The 15,182-nt window shown below is 45.1% G+C and overlaps 1 protein-coding gene across 1 annotated transcript in view; it reads left to right on the top strand.

Annotated features, from left to right (window-relative positions):
- KIAA1671 (KIAA1671 ortholog) overlaps positions 1-15,182 on the top strand; it is a 224,157-nt gene that overhangs the window by 49,304 nt on the left and 159,671 nt on the right. Inside the window, exon 2 of the mRNA XM_036758501.1 lies at positions 14,064-14,178. The gene's annotated coding sequence lies outside the window, so the exon portion shown is untranslated. The remainder of the gene's footprint in view (positions 1-14,063; positions 14,179-15,182) is intronic.

The following is a 15,182-nucleotide window of genomic DNA, read 5'->3' as shown; positions in this document are numbered from 1 at the left end:
CAGGGGATGGCAGGGCTGGGAAGGGCCTTAGAGGATGTCAGGACTGGGAGGGGCCTTAGAACAGGGGATGTCAGGGCTGGGAGGGGCCTTAGAACAGGGGATGGCAGGGCTGGGAGGGGCCTTAGAACAGGGGATGGCAGGGCTGGGAGGGGCCTTAGAACAGGGGATGGCAGGGCTGGGAGGGACCTTAGAACAGGGGATGGCAGGGCTGGGAGGGGCCTTAGAACAGGGGATGGCAGGGCTGGGAGGACTTTAGAAGATGCACTGTCACAGTAGGAAGGTTCTTATAACAGACTAAAAACAGAAGATGTCTCAGCTGGATGGATTGTTACTGTGGTGGTGGTTGTTATGTTGTGTCCAACTCTTCATGGCCCCATTTTGGGATTTTCTTGGCAAAGATACTGGAGTGGTTTGCCATTTCCTTCTCCAGCTCATTTTACAGATGAGGAAACTGAGGCACACAGGATGAAGTGACTGGCTCAGGGTCACGCAGCTACTGTCTGAGTCTAGATTTTTTTTTTTTTGGGCAGGGCAATTGGGGTTAAGTGACTTACTCAAGGTCACACAGTTAGTACAGGTGTCAAGTGTCTGAGGCCGCATTTGAACTCAGGTCCTCCTGACTCCAGGGCTGGTGCGCTACGCACTGCGCCACCTAGCTGCCCCCGAGCCTAGATTTAAACTCAGGAACATGAGTCTTCTGATTCGAAGCCCGGTGCTCTGTGCACTGTGACCTCCCCCAGCTGCCCTGAGTGGGGCCATGTAGTCCTGCCCTCTCGTTTAGCAGAGAAGGTAACTGAGGCATGGCAGGGGGTGTTTCCTCACTCCTGTACAGATGCAATCACAGGCCAGTCTCTATTAAATATGAATTCTTTTTCCCTGTGGAGACATCCAGGTTCACTGGGAAGCCAGCAGCCAGAGGATCTAGGTTTGAATTCTGGGGCTGCCACTTACTACCTCTGTGACCTGGGGTGAGTCCCTTTCCACCGTGGTCCTCAGTTTCCCTATCTGTAGAAAAGGGGGTAGACTGGATGGCCTCCGATCTGATGGCTCTTGTAGGCCTCAGTTTCCCCTCTGGTGGAATGCAGAGTTGGCCCAGGTGAGCTCCACAGCCTCAGCCAGATCCCAGTGGTTGATTCTCTCATTATCCCATGATGCTGGGCGCTCACAGCTGGGCAGCCAATGTGCAGGCAGCACGTGATTCAGGATCCACATGCGTGCTCTGGGCCTGAAACATAAGCCAGTCCTGGGCCTCGCCCTCACCATTAATCTCCCCACCACCAGTGAGCTCAGTCTGAGAAGGGAGTGTCTAGGGCGGATGCTGCCCGAGGAGCCTTCTCGTGATCCTCGGTGCTCTGCAAGCTGTTGTCCAGGTGTGGAATGTGGGAGGTGGAAGGAAGGTGCCAGGGCAGACCTCTGACCATGGACGGTCTCTGTTTTCGGGCATGAAGTCGTCGGATTGTCCCCCTGACCCCTCCCTCTGGCACTTATTATTCAGAGGTGCACAGCCTGCAGAAGTGGGAACTTGGCTTGGAGTCATTGGTCAGTCATTCAACAAACATTTAATGGACTGGACCCCGGAGATATCCTGCCCTCCTGGAGCTTCCATTCTAAGACGGTAGATGACAGGTAAATACTGTAGATACAGACAAGATATATTTAAAGTAGGCACAAGGGTCATGGATTTTGAGCTGAAAGGGGTCTTAGAGGCTGTCAAATCCAACCACCGAGGAAACTGAAGCACAGGGAGGTTAAACAGGTCTCAAGGCTGTACAGTGTCTAAATTTGAATCCAGGTCCTCTCAGGTAAATTTAGGAGATAAGACACCAGCCGCTGGGGTCACTGCTTCTGGAAAGTGGGATCTGATCCGAGACACGAAGGATGCCAGGTGGAAGTGACCCTGACTCGGACCCTTGCCCTGGGAACAAGCCACTTATCTTCCCTCTTGTCCTCAGTTTCCTCCTCTGTAAGATGGACATTTTGGCTTCATTATGGGGAAACGGTCGCTGGCGTTTGTAGGAAGCTTTGACATCTGCAGAGCCTCGGACGCGTCCTCACGTGAGACGGGCGCTTACAGATGTCACCTCTGTCTGACAGGCGAAGGAACGGCTCAACTGCGGTTACACACACTCGAACCCGGGCGTCTCCTTGCTGAAGGCTGTTTGGCTCAAGATGACTCAGCCGAGGTTATTTGTTGTTCAGGGTCCGACTCTCTGTGGCCCCCTTTGGGGTTTCCTCGGCAGAGACCCTGGAGTGGTCTGCCATTTCCTTCTCCAGCTCATTTGACAGATGAGGAAGCTGAGGCACACAGGGTGAAGTGACTTGCCCAGGGTCACGCAGCTAGGAAGTAAGTATGTGAGGGTGGATTTGAACTCAGGTCTTCTGGGTGCCCTATCCTGTTGTGCCAGAGCTGCCTATTCAGGGTTATACAGGCAGTAATTGGGAGGTGCAGGATTTGAACCCAGCTCCTCTGAATCCAAATCCTGTTCTCCTTCTCTGCCAGTCTGCCCGGGCTCCATCAGTGTGAGGATGTGAGGGAGCGGGGGTTGTTCTGTGTGTTAAGAATCTAATTTCTCTGGTGTTTGAAGGTTGCCCACCTATGGTGGGGTGGAAATCAGGGCTATAATTTGGTAGAGGAGTCTTAGAGGGTAGCCTGAGGTACTGAGAAGTGAAATCATTTGTCAAAGGGGCACATAGCTAGGGACAGTCAGAAGTAGGATTTGAACCCAGGTCTTCTACTTTTCCAAATCTATGGCTATGTCCATTACACCACACTGTCTCTCAATAGCATATAAGGGCATTCATGAGGGCAGGGACTGCTTCCATTTGTGTTTGTATACCCAGGGCCTAGCAGAGGGCCCAGCACACAGTAGGTGCTTAATATATGCTGGTGGATTGATTGGTACCTTCCGTCTACATGGTATACATCTTGTTTGTACGTAGTTATTTGCATGTTGTCTCTCCTATTAGACTATGAGCTCCTTGAAAACAGGGATTGTGTTTTTGCCTTTCTTTCTATCTTTCCTCCACCCCTGCACCACTGCTGGACTTTAGCACAGTGTCTGGCACATAGTAGGTGCTTAATCAATGTTTGTTTGTATGTGTCTGCATAACCATGCACACACTCTCTTTATATTTGTATAAACTTGCCAAAGCCCTTCCCTGGGTCTTATCTCCAGGGCATCTCTTCCTCTTTGTGCACAGGGATGAGAGGGCTGCTATCTCTCTGAAGCTTGAGGTCCCCCTTCTCTGATGTAACTGGCCAGAAGGCCAAGTGGTTTTCTAGTATGGCCCAGCTCATTGAAAGAGAATGGATGCTTCCATTTTGGTCCCACAGATCTCTCCAAGTCAGGACTCAGGGCCCTCAGCTGGTCTGAACCTTTGAATAAGGTTTGTAGTACACCGTGGGGAAAAAGGCTGGTTCTGAAGTCAGCGGCTCTGGGTTCCAATTCCACCTTTCATGTTTATCACCTGTGTAGCCTTGGCCTTGTCACTTACCTTCCTAGGCCTTAGTTTTCTCATTCGTAAAAATCAAGGTATTGGACTAGATAGGTGGTCCTGGAGATCCTGTGACCATAGAATGTTAGAGCTGGGAGGGACCTTAGAGCATTGAATGCCAGAACTCAAAGACACTTCAAGTGTATAGAATATTAAAGAGATCTTACAACACCAAATGTCATTTAGAAGGGAAATTAGAAGAGAAGATGTCAGGTCTGGGAGGGGCCTCAGAACACAGAATGTCAGGTGGGGAGCATCCTTAATTCTGTGCAGTAAGCGTTTATTTACCATCTACTTTGTGAAGGGCACAAAGCATTGGTGAATAAACAGCCAGCCTCTAAGTCCCTTCCCGGCCACCTCCTGGCTATCCTGGCCCTGGGTTGGTCACTGAATGTCTCAGTGCTCCAGGCAGCTCTCTAAGACTTGAAGGCACTGAGAGCGTGATGGCCTGCCTTGGTGGAGGGTGTTTCCTTACCTGGGAGTGGGCTATATCTAGGAAATCACCTCAGGTGGTTTTGGGAGACAGAGACCAAGCTGTTAGGCAGTACCTGCTCTTGAGCAGATCACGTACGACTAGGTGGTGTGCAAACACGGAACAAAGATTTACAGTGCTAGATGAGACCTTAGTTTGTTTTTTTGTCTTTTAATCTTTCAAAAATAACTAAAACTTTTTTCAATGAACAAAAACCCGATATTCTCTCTTACCTTCCCCAAACTTTGCAAAAACAAAGCAAAGAAGAACAAAACCCTTGTAGCAAATGTGCAAAGACAAACCAAACAAATTCCCACATTGGCCACGTCCAAAAATGTGTCTGTCCTGCCCCCTGAGCCCATCACTGCTCGCTGATCCTTTGGAATTGTTGTTGGTCATTTAATTGAACAGAGTCTTTGGGTCTGTCAAAGTTGTTTTTACAATGTTGTTACTGTTGCTGTGTACAATGTTCTCCTGGTTCTGCTCACTTCTTTCTGCATCCGTTCATACAGGTCTTCCCTGAGATAGTCATTTCTTAGAGCACAACAGTATTCTATCACATTCATATACCATAACTTGTTCCACCGTTCCCCAGTTGATGGGCACACTCTCCGCTTCCGATTCTTTGCCACCACAGACAGAGCTGCTAGAAAGATTTCGTTCGCATGTGAGTCTTTTTCCTCCTCCTCCTCTTTTTTCTCTTTTAATTTTTTGGATCTTTTTTGGGTATAGGCTTAGTAGTACTATCCCTAGGTCAGAGGGTAGGCCCCATTAGTGACTGGGTCAATTCCAGCCCCCTCCTCTGTTGTACAGGGGAGGCAGCTGAGGCCAGATTGCCTGAAGTTGTATGGCTAGTAAGTAATAGCTGGACCGACAGTCCTGGCCTCTTTATTCTCAGACCATCAGTGCTGGACCACACACCCTCTCAATGCTGTTGAGCTGTTCAATGACCTGTGATGTAGGAGAGGGTCCTTGAGAGCATAGTTCTTTTTGAACCAATGGTTCTTTGAGTTCTCTGAATAGGGGCATTTAGCATAAGGTTGCAGTATTTTCTTAAGATGAATGACTAACCCACAAGTGATTAGCACCTCATCCATTGTTGGTGTCCACCTGATTCATCCGACTCTCATCTGTGGCTCCAAGAAGTTGCAGAATGCGTAGTGGCCACACCTTGGTAAACCATCTAAGCAGATGGGCTAAACCAGGTTGAGGGTAACTGACAGGCCTCAAATCTGTCAGTGGGTTAGGGGATGTCTACCCCAAGCATGCGAAGACTTCCCCTGGTGGAATGGGCAGATGAAAACAATTTGTTCCAATGGCCATGAAGGCTCTGAAATAGGCTCTGGGGGAGGGCTTAGAGCTTGGTCAAGTATGGAAGACGCCAAGGTCATCCATCGCATCCTGGGTCAGTCGTCTTGACTTTTGTCCTGCCACAGGACTTCGATGACTCTGGAAGAGAGTGAGGCTGATCCCTTCATGTGTAACTCTGTCTCACTTGAGTTCAGTTTAGATGCAAGTCAAGACATCACTCTGTGATGTCAGTGGTTTTCTTTGAAAATGAAGGACAAACAACACCATAATTGATGCTTTTCCAATTCTGAGCTCAGCTATCACCCAAGGGGAGTGTTTAGTCTTTTTTCAACATTTTAGGCCTGTGAAAGACATTTCACTCTGGTGGGAAGAGAGGCAGCAAATCAATATGAGGCAGTATGGAATAATAGATAGAACACAGAGCTTGGAGTTGGGAAGATCCAGATTGGAATCCTGCCTTTGACACCTGTGTGACCCTGGGCAAGTCATTTATACTCTATCCGTTTCCTCATGTGTAAAATGAGGCATTTGGACTAGGTCAAGGTTTCTTAACCTTGTCTCCTGGACCCCTTTGGCAGTCTGATGAATTCTGTGGATTCCTCAGAATAATATTTTTAAATGCATAAAATAAAATATTAGTCAATGAGCATTTATAAAGCACCTACTATATTCCAAACACTGTGCTGAGCACTGGAGATACAAAGAAAGACAAAAAGCAGGCCCTGCTCACAGTGTACTCACATTTTTATAGGGAAGAAAACGTTCAAAAATGGTGTATGTGAAATACATCTAATTTACCTTCTCTATATCACAATTGTATTACATCTAATTTACCTTGTCTGTATCATATGTGTGTATATATGTATTACATCTAATTTACCCTGTTTATATCATATGTGTGTATATATGTGTATTACACCTAATTTACCTTGTCTATATCATACGTGTTTACATCTAATTTACCCTGTTTATATCATATGCGTGTATATATGTGTATTACATCTAATTTACTCTGTCTATGTCATGTGTGTATATATGTGTATTACATCTAGTTTACCTTGTCTATATCACATGTGTTTACATCTAATTTACCTTGTCTATATCATATGCGTGTATATATGTGTATTACATCTAATTTACCCTATCTATATCATGTGTATATATTTGTGTATTACGTCTAATTTACCCTGTTTGCATCATATGTGTGTATGTGAATATATGTGTGTGTGAAATAGGGAGAACACAGTAGTTATACTTTACTCATAGGGTTGGGATGAGGGCCCTTCGAGATCTTGGCAGAGCTTACGGCCCCATGTCAATGCCATCTATGTTGAGAATCCAGCTTTCTATTTTTGCTGGGTTTGGCTTCCTGTAGCGATTGAGCAGAATAAGCGCTCGAGGATGTGGGTAGTGACAGATTTATAAGGGTTTGTAAAAGTGGCTGATTGTTCCTGGGTTGGCCTGAGCTTTTATGTGTGTGTAATCTGGCCTAACTGGGGGAGGGCAAGGAGTAGATTTGTTTCATTTTGGGAGCAAGCCAACTTGGTGATGGCGGGAGGCTGGTATATTTCAGTTATTCCAGGGCAGGTGGAGAGGGATGGAGAAACCTCAGGTGTGTCTGGTCTTTAGGGTGTGTCCCAGGAAGGAGCCAAGAGGTGTGTCCCCAAGACTGGGGGGAGGGGTCAGGTTTTCAGCACTTCCCAGGGCTTCCTACAAGTTGCCATCCTGGGGAGGGTTTGGGGCCATCTTTCTTGGAGTTTGGATGAGAAGTCCCTTCTCAGAAACCAAGTACAAGTCCATGGGAATGCCGGCATAGTGTTTGAAACTAGCCCTGCAGATATCACTAGAGGCAGCATGGGATAGATGGTGAGAAGGCCTTGAGCCACAACTTTACTAATTTGTTGTGTGACCTTGGACTAGTCAGTGTCCCTGGAAGGGCTTCTGCCTCCGTATCCCTTTCTGCAAAATGAAGATGATCTCTAAAATTTCATCCAGCTTGCTTTGTCATTCTGTGTTCAAACATTTCTTCCAGCTCTAACATTCTGTTTTATCTTTTAAAAATGACTTTATTGGTATCTTTTGTTCTGATGTCTCCATTTACAGATATATTCCTTGCTAGTCAGCTATCCCTTGGAAGAAAAAAATAAAAAAAAAGTTCTGGTCATTGTCGTTACAACATCATGCAATTTGGGTTTTCAGTCTTTCCATTTATATTGTAGTTATTGTGTATTGTTTTTATGACCCTGCTTACTTCTTCTGATACTTCTCAGAATTCTTCAGGCAGGTGCAGCTGATGGTTCAGTGGATAGAATGCTAGGACTGGAGTCCAGAAGACCCAAGTTCAAGTGTGGCCTCAGACACTAGAGCTGTATAACCCTGGACAAGTCACTTTACTGTTTGCCTTGGTTTCCTCATCTGAAAAATGGGAATAAGCATAGCACCTATCTCCCGAGGTTGTTGTGAGGATCCAGTGACATAATAATTGTAGCGCCTGGCACAGCTGTGACCATGATATTCATCATTTCTGACGGTGCTGTGACGTTCCATCATATTCATGTCCCACGGTTTGTCCAGCCATTCCCTTATTGGTTGTTCTCCACTTTTGTTTCTGGTTCTCTGCTTTGTTATAGTTAGGCTGATATGGGGCCTCTATTTTTGACCTTTGTGTTGTGTATGTCTAGCAGTAGGATCTCTGGACTAAAGGGAAATTGATTTTTGGACCCCCACCCCCTTTTTTTAAGCATAATTCCAAATTGTTTTCCAGAGTGCGTGGACCAGTTCATGCCTCTACCAGTCATGGAGCGATGTGCGCCTGTCTTTCCACAGCTCCTCTATTGGTTTGCAAATTTTTTGGAGAAATATTTGTTCATGTACTTTGACTACGTATCCATGGAGAAATAAATGGCTGTGTTGTATATATTTGGGTTAATTCTCTACTTATCCCAGATATTTGCCCATCATCAGAGATGCTTGATGCAAAGATGCCCTTTCCCAGTCTCTCTATTTCCATCTTGTCCTAGCAGCATTGATTTTGTTCATGCAAATTTTTCCATTTTATGTAATCGAAATTACCTATTTGCTCCTTGGTGATTACCATATTTCCCCATGTATAAGACACACCTTAATTTTGGGGCCCGAAATTTGAAAAAAAATATTGCATAAAGTTATTGAACTCAAGTTTTATTCATCATAAAATTCATACAATAATACAATGAAATTGAAGGACCTTCTGCTCATAGCTTTCAGGAATCTTTTGGGCAAGTCCGGTGTGTGTACGCACGCTTAGTCCGTTCTGTTTCATGAACCTGAAGCACCAGTTGTGTCCTCCTTTGAAATCAGTAACTTCTTTTTCATTAGCAAGTCTTCTCGCCTCATGCTGAACCATCTTTGTGGACGCAGGAATTCCAATTGCCCTTTGCTCTTCAATCCGTATCTTTATTTCCGTCTCTAAAGTGAGGCCATTTTACTGACTTGCCTCTCATGGCCCTCTTCTGCTGTGGTGTTTTCAGTAGGGTTTCTTCTTCCCGTAGCCAGTCTCGGATTGTTTTCTCAGTTGGAGGAGGACCAAACTTACACTCAGAAGCATGATTTCCATTCACTTTTGCAAACTGGATCACTTTTAACTTGAATTCAGCATTGTACGAAAATATTGTCTGAGCCATTTCTGGACGGAACGTGTCAAAACATAACCTAATATACTGGTAACAAATGCAAAACAACGAGCACAAAGACAAGTGTGAAAAAGAGGGAAATGCAAGTAAAAAAATCGACAACAGTGAGCCCAAAAACAAGTGTGGAAAAAGTGGGAAATGCAGGTAAAAAAATCTACAACAATGAGTGCAAAAACAAGCACAAAAAAGCAGGAAATCCAAGTAAAAAAAATCTACAATCACTGTATAAGACGCACCCAGTTTCTAGACCCCAAATTTTTCGAAAAAGGGTGTGTCTTATACATGGGGAAATACTACTTGTCTCTTACTTCATTAAGAGCTCCTCCCTGAACAATAATCTTTGAAAAAAAAAGCCTTATCTTTTTTATCTCTTGTTTTTTTATGGTATGAATAGTCAAAATCAGGTCCCAAATATTGCTACCTTATTGGTACCTTCTTTTTTCTAAGGCCCCTCCCAGCTCTGACATCCCCTGTTCTAAGGCCCCTCCCAGCTTTAACATTCTAGTACTGGTTTTCCCTTTCTTTGCACCCCCAGCCCTTACTGATGTGTCTCTACCCCAATGTCAGTGCATAATAAATGCTTGTTGGTTTGACTGATGGATTCTGTGATAGCGGGCAGTTTCTGGACATCTTGTCTCTGCGTTCCAGAGACAGAACAAACAAATGGGTCCATAGGTGCCTTTGAATCCTGTATGAATTGATAGTTTTATGGTTTTAAGGAGACTCATGCAAAGTTCGTTTTCACCAACAATTGATCCCCCCCACCCCCGCCATTACAGATTTTAGATATGTGGCAATTAGTGGTTAATCATTCTGTTTCTTTTTAAATATGATAATCATAAAAAGCCGTCTGCCCCAGCCAAGGCCTGGCGGACTTTGGAAGGGCTCAGCCTTCAGTCGTTTGCGGCCCGATATTCAGGCAGCACTTCCTGTCTTTCCATTACTCCTGGCATTCTCATCAAGGAGCCTGTGGCCAACAACCCCTCCAAAAGGTCTCCTTCAGGTTGGTGGGAAGGCTGTTTTTAGAAGATCGGACTGGACCTGTGGTTTCACTGGTATAGTGACCTTCCAGGTGAACAAACTGCTTTTACCAAAGTGAGTCAGCACCTTCTGGGTAACATATGGTCTCAAAGCAAATGATCTGGCAAAAGGCCTCGAGCAAATGGAGGATTTTAATGACTTGCCCAGGGTCCCACAGCCTGGAGGTGTCAGTGGCAGGACTTGATTCCAGCTCTTCCTGATTCAAAGACAGATCTCCAGCCATTAATCTTATGGCCTCTAATACATGCTATTAAACAAAGTGGGAAAAAGTAGAAGTTGGAACTTTTCAGTAATAGGATAATTTCCAGATGGCGATGCTTGGGTCTTGTTTTTTTACTGTAGACATGGGACAATCTTTAAATAGACTTTCATTCATTCAGAATTGTAGAACCATAGAATTTTGGAGCTGGGAAGGACCTTAGAGCAGAGAACTTCAGAACTTGGAGGGACCTTGGAACATAGAATGTTAGAGCTGGGAAAGATCTTAGAACAGGGAATGTCTGAGCTGGGGAGGGATCTTAGAATATAGAATATCAGAGCTGGGAGGGATCTCGGAACAGAGAATGTCTGAGCTGGGAAGGACCTTAGAGCATAGGACATCAGAACTTGGAGGGACCTTGGAACATAGAATGTTAGAGCTGAGAAGGATCTTAGAACAGGGAATGTCTGAGCTGGGCTGGGAAGGATCTTAGAACAGAGAATATCAGAGCTGGGAGGGATCTTAGAACAGAGAATGTCTGAGCTGGGAAGGGCCTCAGAATATGGAATGTCAGAGTTGGGAGGGACCTTGGAACATAGGATGTCAGAACTGGGAGGGATCTTAGAACAGAGAATGTCAGGGCTGGGAAGGATCTTAGAACAAGGAATGTCTGAGCTGGGAGGGATCTTAGAACAGAGAATGTCTGAGTTGGGAAGGACCTTCTGAGCATAGGACATCAGAACTTGGTCTTGCTAACTTGGTTAACTGCTAGGCCTGGTCAGTGCTCCCTGTTGGAGTATCACAGGTACTGCCAGGGCCCCCTTAGTTCCGGCATCCTCGGGCAATGCTCCTAGTGCCCTCAGGACTCTCGTTATTAGGAGGTAGAATAGTCATTCATTGGTTGGTGCTCTTTGTATCCCAAGAGGGCAGTAAACAAATTAATTCTTCTAAACCCTGCCAGCTTGGAAAGAGGAAGCAAAGCCATGTGCAAACAGAAATCTTCTGGCCCTGATATTTTTCTCCCAGCTGATTGTGTATCAGAAGGATTTACCGATTTGGGAAATGGAGCTCGGGAACTTAGGTCATTCGCTAAGAGGCCTGAACCCCTGGCTCCAGGAGGAACCAAAACAGGATGGGACTTGGCCACTGTTTCAGACAGATGGTGTTGTTACAAAGCACACCATTCAGTGGAGACAGGCGTCCTGGGTGGTGTTTGCCTAGGTCACTGCTGGGCTCATTGAGTTGAATGGGAGAGAGCATCATTAATTCTGAGAGATGGTCAGCAGCTGATTGAATTAATGAAGTATCAGAACTGCCAAACTCTTCCATATTTGAATAGATGTTTTCCTTTTGTTCTGTGGGAGTATTGGTATTTCCTTTAGCTGATGGGGGTGGTTGGGGATGCTCACAGGGCATCTCTGGTCTTCAGAATTCCAGGACCTTCCAGATCGTGCTCTGGTAACTGGGCATCGGACTCCAACCATGATTCTCTAACTTTTTCGACTCATGACTCTGGGCAAATTGCCCCTTCTCTGGGCCTCAGTTTCCCCATCTGTCAAACCAGCAGGTTGAAGTAGCTGACTTTTAAGATCCCTCCCAGCCCTAACATTCTCTGTTCTAAGGCCCCTCCCAGCTCTGACATTCCATGTTCTAAGTGGAGCAGGTGGGATGGTGTGCAGAAGGCTAGGAAATGAGATGGAAACCTAGTTCCAGGAATTAAAAGGCCTGACATTCTCACTTAGCAGAGCTGAGGCCTTGCGGTTGGACTGGAGGCGAGATGATGGAGACCAGACGAGGTGGCCCAAGTGTAGGCAGCAGGGTGATAAGGTGATCGATGGCATGTTACTTATGAGGAGCAGTAAATAGGTCAGTGTGGCTGGCCTGGAGAGTTAATGAAGGAGGGCAGCATGTAATAAATGTGCAGAGGGAAGCTGGGGCCAGATCATGAAGGCTTTAAGTGCCACACAGAGGAGGAGTGTGTAGTTTATCCCCGAGGCAATTGGGAACCGTTTCTGGCGGAGAGACTGGCATGGTCAGGCTGGAGTTTTAGGAATATCTCTGTGGCATTGTTTGGAGGCTGGTTGGGAGAGGAGAGAACACAGGGACGTGAGGGACCCAGAGAGGTCAGAGCCTTAGAACTGCAAAGGATCTTAGAAACCGTCTCCATCCCCCTCGTTTTTCCAGGTGGACAAAGATATAGGCCTCAAAAGGTTAAGTACCATGCCCAAGGATACTTAGGTAATAAATGTTAGCATTTACATTACCTTTTAAAAGCATTTTACAGTGATATTTCATTTTATCCTCAGGATAACTCTGGGAGGTAGAGGCTATTATGATGATTATTACCCCCGTTTTACAGATGAAGAAACTGAGGCAGGCATAGGTTAGGTGAGTTGCCCAGGGTCACACATACAACCAGTAAGTGTCTGAGGTTGGATCTGAACTCAGATCTTGCTGATGCCAGGTTCGATGCTCTATCCACAGTGTACCTCGCTGGCTCTAGTAAATGGCAGAGCTAGAATTTGAACCCAGGATAACTAAGTCCCACTGCAGTACTTTTGCCTGTTGTTCCATGAGGCATTCTCATGAGTGATGAGGGTGTGGACTAGGCCCTTATAAGAGTAAGACGACCTTACGTGTCCTAAAAATAGAAAATAAAATTAGATGGGTCCAGTGATCTTAACGTAGAGGGTCTTGGGTGCCAAACAGGGGGTCATTGACTATATATGAAGGTTTTTTCTGAGCAGGGTTTTGGTGTGTTGAAGATTAGTGTGGTGGTGATAGGTGAGGTGGATTGGCCAGGGGAGAAAACACATCCCCCAGGAGAGTGTGAGCATCTTGGGGCCAAGGACCTGGGTATCGCTCCGTTCCTGACTCATTATTAATAACGCACTACTAATTAACAAGTGCTTGTTGACCAACTGAATGACCTGCGTGTGAGCAGGTGTGGTTCTGGACTAGAGTCAGAGTAGCAGTGAATGGACTGGGATAATCTCAGAGGCTGTCTAGTCCAACCCCTTCATTTTGCAGACGAGGAAACCGAGACCCAGAAAGTCCAGTGATGTGCCCAGGATAATAGCTAGCATTTTATAGATCCTCTTAAGACCTTTTCAGATATCTCATTCCAACCTCACAGCCACCCTGGGAGGTAGGTGCTGGTATTATCCTCATTTTGCAGAAGAGGAAACTGAAGTAAGTAGAGATAAATAGCAGTCTTCCCCACTCCAGGTTCAGCACTCTATACTCTGTATAGAGTATATGTCAGACACACTGCCCTCATTAGGAAATATTTAACAAAATAAATATGTAATAGAATATATAAATATGTAATATTTAAATAGAATATATAAATATGTAATAGAACATAGATAATGTTACTTTGTGGTTTTCTAAGCCAATATGTGCTTGCAGAGACCCAGATGTATTGTTTAGTGGCTACTCTGTCTGTCTGAGCTTGACACAACACCTGGTATCCGTTCATAGAAATCTTCCTGTGATTCTCTGAGCTCCTCATCGCTTTCATTTCTCGGGACTGTTAGGCCTGTATTCTGCTGCAGTTCTAGACCAGGTTTTGATCAGCCGTCCCCTACCTTCTTTTCATTTTCTACCTAAAGAACCAGCCTCTGGGAGGGGATTGAGTTACTGAGGTCAAGGAACCAGTGAATGGTAGTGTGAGGGCTAGGTGCTTCCTTGAGTCTTTGGAATCCCAAGGCCAGGGCTCTTCTGCCAAAAAGTCTTGTGGGCAAATTCTTGAGGGATCTTGGCCTCAGTTAGTGGGGTGAATGAAGACAGAACCCTCAAGTTTTTGAGGGTCTGTCTGGCTGTAGGTCATGAAGAAGTTCCAGAATTTTGAATTTTTCTTCTTTGTCCCCAGGCCTGCTGTAACGTAGACGGATGACACAGCCCCTTTCCTGTCTCCCATCTGCAGCGGGAGTGAGGAGATGCCCATGTTCACAATGAGAAGGGTTACCCAGGCCCTGCCTCTACTGGTAAGGAGACTGGGCAGGGGACAGAATGTCGAGACTTCAGTCACTATTTCTGCCCAATAGGTGCCTTCTCCTTTGATGATAATGCCAGAGGCAGCTGGTGGCGGAGTGGATACAGTGCTGGGCCTTGAGTCATAGAGTCGTGAGTTCAAATGTGCCCTCTGATGCTGAATGCTGGGTGGTCCTGGGCCAGTCACTTTACCTCTGTTTGCTTCAGTTTCCTCATCTTTATAATGGAGATCATAGTAGCCCCTATCTCCCAGGGTTGTTGTGAAGATCAAATGAGAAATTGTAAAGTGCTTAGCACAGTGCCTGGCACACAGTAGGCACCATATTAATGCTTATTCCCTTCCCCTCCCCACCAATGAGGGTAGGTAAAGTATTTAAGCACTTATTGTGTATTAGTCCTTGGTATTAATCAGCATTTATTAAGCACTTACTATAACCCTCAGTATCAATCAGCATTTATTAAGTACTATGTATTAGTTCTTGGTATTAATCAGCATTTATTAAGCACTGTGTATTAGTCCTTGGTGTTACTCAATCATCATTTATTAAGCACTTACTATGGTCTTTGGTATTAATCAACCAGCATTTATTAAGCACTTACTGTGTATTAGTCCTTGGTATTAATCAACCAGCATTTATTAAGCACTTATTATGTATCTCAAGCAGCATTTATTAAACACTGTGTATTAGTCCTTGGTATTAATCAACCAGCATTAATTAAGCACTTACTGTGTATTAGTCCTTGGTATTAATCAATCAGCATTTATTAAGTACTTACTATAGTCCTTGGTATTAATCAGCATTTATTAAGCACTTACTGCGTATTCATCCTTGGTAGTAACCAGTCAGCATTTATTAAGCACTTACTATGTATTAGTCCTTGGTATTAATCAGTCAGCATTTATTAAGCACTTACTATAATCCTTGGTATTAATCAATCAGCATTTATTAAGCACTTACTATGTATTAGTCCTTGGTATTAATCAATCAACATTTTT

This window comes from Trichosurus vulpecula, chromosome 1 (assembly GCF_011100635.1).
Source record: "Trichosurus vulpecula isolate mTriVul1 chromosome 1, mTriVul1.pri, whole genome shotgun sequence".
Taxonomy (NCBI): Eukaryota; Metazoa; Chordata; class Mammalia; order Diprotodontia; family Phalangeridae; genus Trichosurus; species Trichosurus vulpecula.
This window is presented reverse-complemented; position numbering and strand designations above follow the sequence as displayed.